The following is a 10,013-nucleotide window of genomic DNA, read 5'->3' on the forward strand; positions in this document are numbered from 1 at the left end:
TGGATGCTGCGTAGACTTTTAGACAATTGCCAGCTAGGAAGAGCCCTAGCAGGAGGCCAGGCACAGAGCACTGCAGGGAGGACTTGTTCTTCTGCTCCTTGCTCCCGTATTCCAGGCCCTCAGGCCCTCTCTCTCCTTTAGAGCAAGTGCATTGCAGCCTCTGGACCTGCATGCGATCTCCTCCTGCTACAACGATTTCCTTCTCTTTTCCAGTCCACCACTCATCCCGGAAAGCCGTTTTCCTAGACAAGGTTTTTCTGAGTAGCCAAGCTCAGGTAGGTTCCACCTGCGATCCTTTCTCTTGAACAGATTCTTTGCTCATATGACATTTTATGTGTACATATCTGGCAACTCAAGAAATGTTTTTCAGCGATCAGGCTAGCACTTGAAGCTGTAATGACGAATAAAAATGCCAAGTTGCTCAAATATTCGGGTAGGGGGACAACAATAAATGAACACAAATACCAAGTAAAGTTGTTTCCTATTGTTTTAGACGCTGTCTAAATAAAAGCATTTAGGCCTAGGTAAACGTGGTGGTGGACAGGATAGGTAAAGTATAATCATGTATACTTTAGAGGACTTTGCAACAATGAAGATGACAAAAAGATGATATTAATGTATGATATATAAAGCCTTCAATATTAGTAATTACAGACTTACAATTATAAAATCACTACAGAATCAATAAGTATACAGTTTCTAAGTAAATGCTTCATGGAAATGCCAGGAGAGCATGAATGAGAAGAAGTACCCAGCAAGAGATGAGGAGTGGCCTGACTATTGGTACCCAAGTGCTATATCAGAGTACCTGAGTTCAACACCCGGCTCTGCTCCAGCTTCCCATGGACTCAGGTGGGCAGCACTGCCAGTTCAGGTCACTGGCTTCCTGCCACCCACAAGCAAGATTTGGATTGCAGTGCTGGTTCCTAGTCTGGGCTCCAGCTCAACCTCTGCTGTTGTGGGCAGTTGAGTAGTGAACCAGCAGCAAGGAGCACTCCTTCCCTCCCTTCCAGAATGAATGAATGAATGAATGAATGAATAAATAAATAAATAAATAATGAATAAATAAGTTTAGAAAATAGCTTTAAAAATGTGTAGCTTGATGCGTTTTTACAAGTGAAATGTACACACTTTACCAGCACTGAGGGCAAGGACAAATCTTACTAGGATCTTCAAAGCCCCATTACACTTAATTTTAGTCAATTCCCAAGCTCAAGTGTAACTATTATTTTGACCTTTAAGTGGATTCAATAATTTTGTGTCTTTTAAATGCGTTGTAAGTGAAGTCACAAAGTATATACTTCTTTATGTGATTTTCTTTCTCCTGGAAATAGTAGTTGAGAAAAAAAATTAAGATTTATTTATTCTTACTGGACAGATTTACAGAGAGGAGAGACAGAAATAAAGCTCTCCATCCACTAGCTCACTGCCTAAGAGGCCACAATGTCCAGAGCTGAGCTGGTCTGAATCCAGGAGCCTGAAGCTTCTTCTGGGCCTTCTGTGTGGGTAAAGGGTCCCAAGGTTTTGAGTCATCGTCTGTTGTTTTCCCAGGGCACAAGCAGGAAGTGGGAGGGGAAGTGGAACAGTTGGGATACGAACTGGCACCCTTATAGGATCCCGGTGCATGCAAGGCAAGGCTTTAGCTATTAGGCTATTGCACTGGACCCAAGGAAAATTTTTAACAGGTAAATTCTGTTGAAGATGCTGATACTCAAATGATTTTGGACCTTTCTTAAACAATTAAGATTAGGATTTTTTTTATCTGTCAATTAAGATCAGAAGTATTGGTTTTATTGTTGCAAGTTTTTATTCTTTTATGTATTAAAGACTTAATTCATATGCAAATGATAAAAAAAAGTTATCACACACGAGCAGTAATGTAGCAAGAAAATGGGCATAAATCATTATTTAATCCGGAGCAATAATCCAGACCACTTTTAAAGGATCCTGGATATGAATTGGAAACTATTGTTATAACATTTTTGCAGCATTCTAAAGCATTTGTTCCTAATCCATCTCTGTTCCCACTTTCTACTTTTCTTAGTAACAGTGGGCCCTCATTATCTCCTGTCAGTCACTGCTGTTGGGATGAGAACGTTTAGACAGGACTGGCTGTGAAAAGTCAACATCTGTTCTTAGTTGCTTCAAACAGGCATGGGACCTCAACGTGTGTTTTATTCACTATCTCAGGCTTTTTCTTGTTTTAAATTCTGACATGGAGCAGGCTGCCCCTCTGTACGAGTCTTGGCAGTGCCTCTGGATGTGTGGAGGCAAGGAAAGGCAGCAAGGGGAGCCACTGGGACTCTGGGTGAGCTTGGTGCAGACCACGATGGCACCTACTGTGCTTGCTGGTGATCTGGCTGTCCTTGGAAAGGCCCTTGCCTTCAGCTGATCTGTGTTCAAGGCCTCAGACAGGTGGCTGCACCTTGCGGCTGGCTGTGGTCTGGCTTGCTCACTAGGAATGCTATCTGTCATCCAGCTGTGTAAACCCGCCTGCTCTACTGGGCACAGATTCTTTGTTCTGTCTGTTTTCATGGGGCTGAGCCTCTACCGGGTGTTTCATAGATTTTTATTGGATAAAGAGAATTGAATAGGCGATGTGAAGGGGTAGTGATGTGAGAAAATGCTAGAAAAGGTAATTGAGCCCCTCTCTTGAAGGGAAATCTTAAAGTCTCGTAGGAGGTTTACATGAACTAGTTATGCAATGAGGCTTCTGAACACAGTGGTTGAAAGCAGGGTTAGGAGAAAGCCTGGGTGGCTTTGCCTGCAAGTCCTACACAGCTAGGAACAGTAGGGGATCTTACCTCCGTGCCTTCATATCTTCATCTAAAAATATGGGTATCAGAGGAGCAATGTGAAAATTAAGCTAATGTTTATAATTGCATAGATTAGTATCCAGCACAGAATAAATTTCACAGCAGTGTTTGATAGACAAAATAGTTTTCTGGCAAAGACTTTTGAGCATGGAAGTGACATTCTTGGAGCAATTTGAGAGTGATTCAGCTTTAGCTGCTGTTCCACTGAGGACCTGCTTCTTATTGACCCAAGGTTCACTGACTCTGAGAAGCACTGCTGAGTGACTCACAGGAAGAGAAGAAAGTTTGGCAATGGGGATGAGAAAATTACATTTTTACGTTGCAGCCATTGCTTTTGCAGACAAGTTGTGGATGGCCAGTTTAGAATTGTAAACTATCCTTAGGAAAGTTTTGTTTTTTATAACCATCAGTGTGTGATCTACAGTTATCAGAGCGGTGTGAATGTCAAAACAGCAGGAGAAGGATACTTTCCACACACTGGAATGACACAACATGAAGTTCAGCCCGTGTTGCCCAAGCATAAAGCTGATCCATTGAAATGGCAGCAATTGCCACTGAAAGTTTCCTGTGTGATGCTGTGTCTGTTACCTCATGGGGAGACGCCCCATGGTACAGCTGGGCAATTTGAGGATTTAGGGACCATTTAACCAATCAGGCAAAACAAGAGAGAGTGCAGCACACAAGGCTACATCCATCCAGTGGGAGAATAGACCACTACAGGTTTTAAGGGGCAGTGGGAGGGAAGACCGTCCAAAACCCATAGAGGGCCGGGGCTGCAGCTGTGAACTGTGAAAGAGGATGCCTCCAAGCCATGTTTTTATGGTAAGGAGAGAGCTGTGGGAACAAATACCTGACTCTTCTCTCACACCACTCTTCAGTCTTGCCAGTGGGGAAAGGTGAAGACATCTCTTGGTGCATCCCTAAGCACAGAGCAGGAGGAGGGGTGCTGTCCTGAGTGGCCTGGTGGATATGCCTAGTGGGAACAGGTGGCTGGGACTTAGATCAGGCTGCCAATTTGGCTATTTCCAAACTAACGCTAATCTTATAGAATAGCTGTAATTAATGTTAAAAGTAGCATAGTAAAAATTGTGGCCTTTTATTGAACATTCTCTATGAACTAGACACTGTCCTTACCACATTGCCCATTTGATTTTTGCAGTATTGACATACCTAGGATCACTACTGTGTTTCAGGTCATGAAAACCAAAACTCAGAGAATTCAAGTGAATTGCTCAACATCTCATCACTCATAGGAATCAAAATAAACTCCCAAGTTTTCTGAAGCCAAAATCCATGCCCCCTCATCTGTTTTTCTTTTTCCTTTCTTCCTTCTTCCTTTCTTTCTTTCTTTCTTTCTTTCTTTCTTTCTTTCTTTCTTTCTTTCTTTCTTTCTTTCTTTCTTTCTTTCTTTCTTTCTTTCTTTCTTTCTTTCTTCCTTCCTTCCTTCCTTCCTTCCTTCCTTCCTTCCTTCCTTCCTTCCTTCCTTCCTTCCTTCCTTCCTTTCTTTCTACTTGGATAATCTACTGACTCCTTTTATTTATGCAATCACTTAAAATGTTTTGTTTACCTACTTACCTGAAACAGAGACAGGTCTTCCATTTGCTAGTTCACTTTCCAAGTGATCTCAATAGCTGAAGCTGGGCCAGACCAAAGCCAGGAGACTAGAACTCAGTCTGATCTCTGACATGGGTGGAGGGGACCATGCACTAGCACCATCTTTCACTTTCAGATGTATCAATAAGGAATTGAACTGGAAGTAGACCAATGGGACTCAAACTCGCATAATTATTGCAACCAAACGTATTGTTTGGGATGATGAATTTATGAGAAGCTGGCATCTCAGTTGGAGCCTTAACTTGCTACAGCATAATGCCAGCCCTAATTACTTTATTTATAAAAGTATTTTGGAGGTAGACACACACACACACACACACACTACAAGTGTGGGGAGAACAAGAGTGAGAGAGCATTTATGTCTGCTTTACTCTCCAAGTACTTATACTGACTAGTGCTGGCAGGCCTGATGCCAGGGGTCAAAAACTGAGTTCAGATTTACCAGGTGGCTGGTCTGAGCCCAAACACTTGAGCCATCACCACTGTCCCAGCTTCTGCATTAGTCAGGAGGCCAGGCTGAAAATAGAACCCAGCAGGATGCTTTAACCGTTGGGTTAAATGAACAACACTCACTTTTTTTTTCTTTTTAAATTATATTAGATTTCATCACTATAATGAAATACAGGCATTATAGTGTAAAAAAAGTTAAATTTTATCCTTCCTACTTCCTATCCGCCAAACCACATCTTCCCCAGAAGCTAGCAGTGTTAATAGTGTTGAATCTCTTTCCAACCCCCTTTCTCCTTATGAATTTACAAAATGTTAAAAGCAAGATTAAATTGTGATTTTAAAGTAATGATGTAATTGAATGTCATTGAAACGTAATTGTCAGAGATCGGGTTTATTAACAAGACATTTTGCTCTTGTTTTCCTGATCCATTTGATTTTGAACATAATAGTCTGCACATCTTAACTCATCAGAAGTATCATTAATTTTCCTTTTAAATAAAAAATGATATACTCACATTGATCCTATGATTAATATAATAAAAGAATGCTCCGATATTATTGATGTTTGAAAAGACTTTTAATTTCTCCTATCTGAGGGGACCAGGAACAAGGAGAGGCACACAGTGAAGTCGCCCATTACTTGGTTCACTTTCTAAATGCCCACAATGGCTGGGACTGGTCTGGGGCCAGAGCCAAGACCTAGGAATTCAGCCAGTGTCTCCTGTGTAGGTGGCAGGAACCCAGCTTTCTCGCGTCATCATTGCTACCTGCTGGTGTTGGCACTGCCCAGAGTCAGGATCTGCAACCCATGTATTCAACCCATGTCCCAAGTGTCCCAGCATGGAGAATGGGCATGGCGGTTTAACAGTTACTCTAAATCACCCTTTAATAAAGATTTATTTATTTGAAACAGAGTTACAGAAAGAGAGGGAGAGACAGGGAAATTCTCCATCTATTGATTCACTTCCTAAATGGCCACAATGGCCAGAGTTGGGCCAGACCAAAGCCAGGAGACAGGAAATCCAGATCAGTATAGGGAACCAAGCACTGTTTTCTCAGATGGAAAGGAAGCAACTGCTACTTGAACCAGTATTAAGTGGGACATCAGTTCCACCAGCAATAACATAATATGCTATACAACAATGCCTTTACTCCAACTGCACCACCCCCATTTAAAAAAAAGGTATTTAATTAAAATAAAAATATTTTTCATGTGATTCTACATTGCAGTTCTGGTAATGAGCTTCCTTCTCCCCCAACTCCCACCCTCACCAGGAATAGAAACTTGGCATCCAGTTTCTATTCACAAAGAAAAAGTTCCAGTCCATCTTTTAATTTTTTTTGAAAAATTCCTGACATTGTAAAATCAAAATGAGATGCATTAACATTCCACTCATTTTTAAAAATGGAATGGGAAGCAGCTAATACAAATAAATATATATTTTAGCATTAACAGCTGAACAGAGAAAGAAATTAAAACAAGTAAATAAAAATTTTAAGAAATTATGAGTAGATGACAAAGAATGTAGAAACTGAACATTTGTTAACTAAAATCTGGAATTACTGTTCAGGAACTACACAGATGGATCCTGGGTGATGGTGAACATCAGAAAGGATTATGAATAAATCTGCATTGTTTTAGCTGCTCTCTGTACACTATCTCCAAGGAAAGCCTGGCATTGATCAGATGCTGAGCCAGGTTAATGCTGGCAGCAGATTGGTGATGGTAACCTACCCATCAGTACATTCTGATGGGGTCACAGTTTTGATCTGTGTCCCAGACATCTGACAACTCTCCTGGATTTTGGCTTTTTTGATGCCTAATTATGCAACCAATCATATCATTTGGAATGGTGGGTTTATGAGAAGTAGTCTGAGCAGATGCACTCAGACTTGCACTGAATCTGGCGTTGCCATGCATCATAGGAAAATGAGAGTGTTGCATTGCCAACTGGTTTAGCACGATCAAATCTGGCTGTGGAATGGCATACTGCCCTTGAATGGTAAAAGCCTCCCAGGCAGGGTTGAAGAACATGGACAAGGTTGTGTGGCGAAAGCTCACATTTTCACTGCCTGTGCTATACCTGTCTTGCCCACTGGAGAACTGGATGTTTGGGCTGGTATGGGATGATCATGCCCTGCTGTGGGGATTAGGAGAATGTCCGACCTGGCCAGGCAGATCTGTTTGACGCATGCAGCGATGGACTTCGGAAGTTGAGTTGAGGAGCATATCCCCTACCACCTGCACCTGAGTTCTTGTACCCTTTCCAATGAGAGAGCCATGCTGACTTGCAGCAATCACCAGCCTCAAGATAACCAGAGGCAGCTGTGCTATTGACTGGAGCACTTTTGATGTCCTCTTTCAGTTTGCTGATGGGCGTAGAAAAGCTTTAAAGATGGTATTAGTGGGTCCAGCCAAAATTATAATTCTCTCGCGGTAGTTCCCTTCTGAGATGCTGACTTGTGCACTATTCTCTTCCGTCTTCCTAACAGATTCTCTTTTCTTTCTGATGATACTGCCAACTTCCTTGCCATGCATAAGTAAATGGATGATGAGAGTGACATTTAATCCACCTTCAGTCACACCAGTGCTCATGTCTAGCAGTGTTCTTGGGAGCAGGACTGTGGGTGGCCAAATCACGGGTCACTGATCAAGGTGAAAGTCGAAACTACAGACTCTAGAGTGACTGAGGGAAACGGAGGAGTGTACAGTAAGGGAAAAGGCAGGGCTTGGAGGAGGAACAATAAAGCTGAAGGTGAGGGAGGTCTCCCATAACAGGACGGAGGAGGAAGAAGAAAAAGAGGGAAAATGACCCTGGTGACCCAGGTGGCGTGGGAGTCGTATGTGAGCAGGTGGGAGAGGAGGGTATAGGCTGCAGCTGCCCCAGCTGCTGGCTGCCTCTGCTGGTTTGGACTGTCAATGAACGTTTGCAAGCTGATTAGTACAGAGGTGGATATACACAAAGCCTATTTACTGAATGGCACTTACTGTTATACCTAAATTACTCCATCAAAATTAGTTATCATCAGAAAAATACGTTATAACAAGTTACGGCAAAGACATGCAGAAGGGTACTCTTTACACTGCTTGTGGGAATATAAGCTAATACAGCTATTGTGGCAAATAATATAAAAATCCCTCAAAAAACTTAAAATAGAAGTTACTATATGAGCTGGAAATATAAATAAACAAGAGAAACGAAGTCAGTCTGTTAAAGAGACATTGTGCTCATATCTTTATTGTAGCATCATTGCAGTAGGTAAGATATGGCTGCAATCTAAATGTTTACCAACTACTGGCACGGATGCTTGCCACTGTCAAACAAATTTCTAATTCAGTACTGGGGCCTGTGTAATGGCTCAATTGCTTAACCCTCTACCTGTAAGTGCTGGCATTCCATATGGGACCTGGTTTGTGTCTTGGCTGCTCCGCTTCCAACCCAGTTCTCTGTGTATGGACTGATAAAGCAGGATGGCCCAAGTCCTTGGGACACTGTATCCACATGGGAGACCTAGAAAAAGCTCCTGGCTCCTTGCTTCAGTTCAGGTTAGCTCTGGCCGTTGCAGTCATTTGGAGAGTGAACCAGTGAATGGATTATCTTTTTCTATCTCTACTTCTCTTTGTAAGTCTGCATTTCCAGGAAAAAAAAAGTAAATCTTTAAAACAAAAGGTTTACTTTTGCAGTTTTAACGGTATGTATGTAAAATTTTACTGTATATAAGAAACTTTACACTTAAAATAAATGCTAATAACTAAATAAATGCTGTCCCTTCAAGTGATGAATTGATTATAATCTGATCACAGGCAACAGTGTGAAAATTCAAACATTGGAATGAGCTAACTATTTGTATTAGGTGGTCATTCAGAATCACTCAGAATATGCTTATTTTGTTTAATGACTATAAATCATACGAGAACAAAACATTAAAATATCTTCAAGGTATCTGTGACATTATGGCTTCTCAGCCCCACCAAATCTAACTCTGGATAAATAAGAATTTTTCCAGTTTGGGGATCGCTGGGTACAGGGTGCCAAAAGTCATCATGATTGGGGTATGTAAAGCAGAGAGCTGGTGGAGTGGAAAGAAAATGGCTTCTACTCTTTTCTGTCTGCTATTGGCAGGGTAGTTAGTGCTACGAATGGGATACTGTGTCTGTGTGGGCTCATATCCTCTCAGTGCTAAAAGCAGAGAGCTATTTCTCCTTTCTACAGATAAGCTTAGGCTCAATTATTTCCAGATAATTCAGGCCCCACCAGACTGTCAACTTTCTAAGTTACCCTTCCCTTAGTTTGCACTATGGCTTGAAATTTTATTTCCTGTTCTAACATATACTCACTCACTGTAAAAGAGAAGACGGAAAGCCATAATGGTAGTTATATGGCCAGGTAATGGGCTCATAAATGCATAACCCTGCTGTATAGCTCACTAAGATGGCATAATTTGCCAAAAATGTGTTTCTAGACCCTTTCTTGAAACTTATTATGAATGTATACTATATTAAAAAGAAAATATTCCCTTAAAATACTATTTGCTTTCCAAGTAACTGTTAAGAAAAACAACAGCAGCAACAACAAAAAACCACGATGTTTTCTTTTTTTTTTTTTTTTGTACTTCCTTTATCCATCAATTCTTCCTCCCTTTATCTCTTTTCCATGTTCCTTCCTATTTCTTTCAGATATCCTTTAGGACGCCTCCCTGGAATTGAAAACATAATATAGACATATTCCTGAATCCATAAAACCATCAAACAGGCAGAGCTGTGACTAGACTGCTTTCTCCAAGGTCTGCAGGTTCATGCTCACCACTTTAGACACATACTGAAGAGCATAAATCAATAATACATAAAGAAGCACACAGCCTCACAGAATTCCAATTAATAAATGTAGAATGAAGGAAATATAAGGAAATATAAGACTATTAGTCTCAACGTTTCTGTTCCAAGCTACTTATCAGTTTTAACAGGAAGAATAATAACTGTGGGATGAGACAATCATCAGATATCACAGTAACCGAAGAGATAAGGCCAATGCCATTGGTGTTGACACTTATCAACTTCACTTAACTTCTGATATTATGCACTAATAACACCGCTTCTACAGTAATCAAGTCCAAAAGTCAAACCATCTCATT

General features: G+C 41.1%; 1 pseudogene; it reads right to left on the bottom strand.

Moving 5' to 3' along the window:
- Nucleotides 1-6,486: 6,486 nt before the first annotated feature.
- LOC121152717 lies at nt 6,487-7,506 on the bottom strand (annotated as a pseudogene).
- Between the last annotated feature and the right edge of the window lie 2,507 nt (nt 7,507-10,013).

This window comes from Ochotona curzoniae, unplaced genomic scaffold (assembly GCF_017591425.1).
Source record: "Ochotona curzoniae isolate NIBS_2020 unplaced genomic scaffold, NIBS_Ocur_1.0 contig_2599, whole genome shotgun sequence".
Classification (NCBI taxonomy): Eukaryota; Metazoa; Chordata; class Mammalia; order Lagomorpha; family Ochotonidae; genus Ochotona; species Ochotona curzoniae.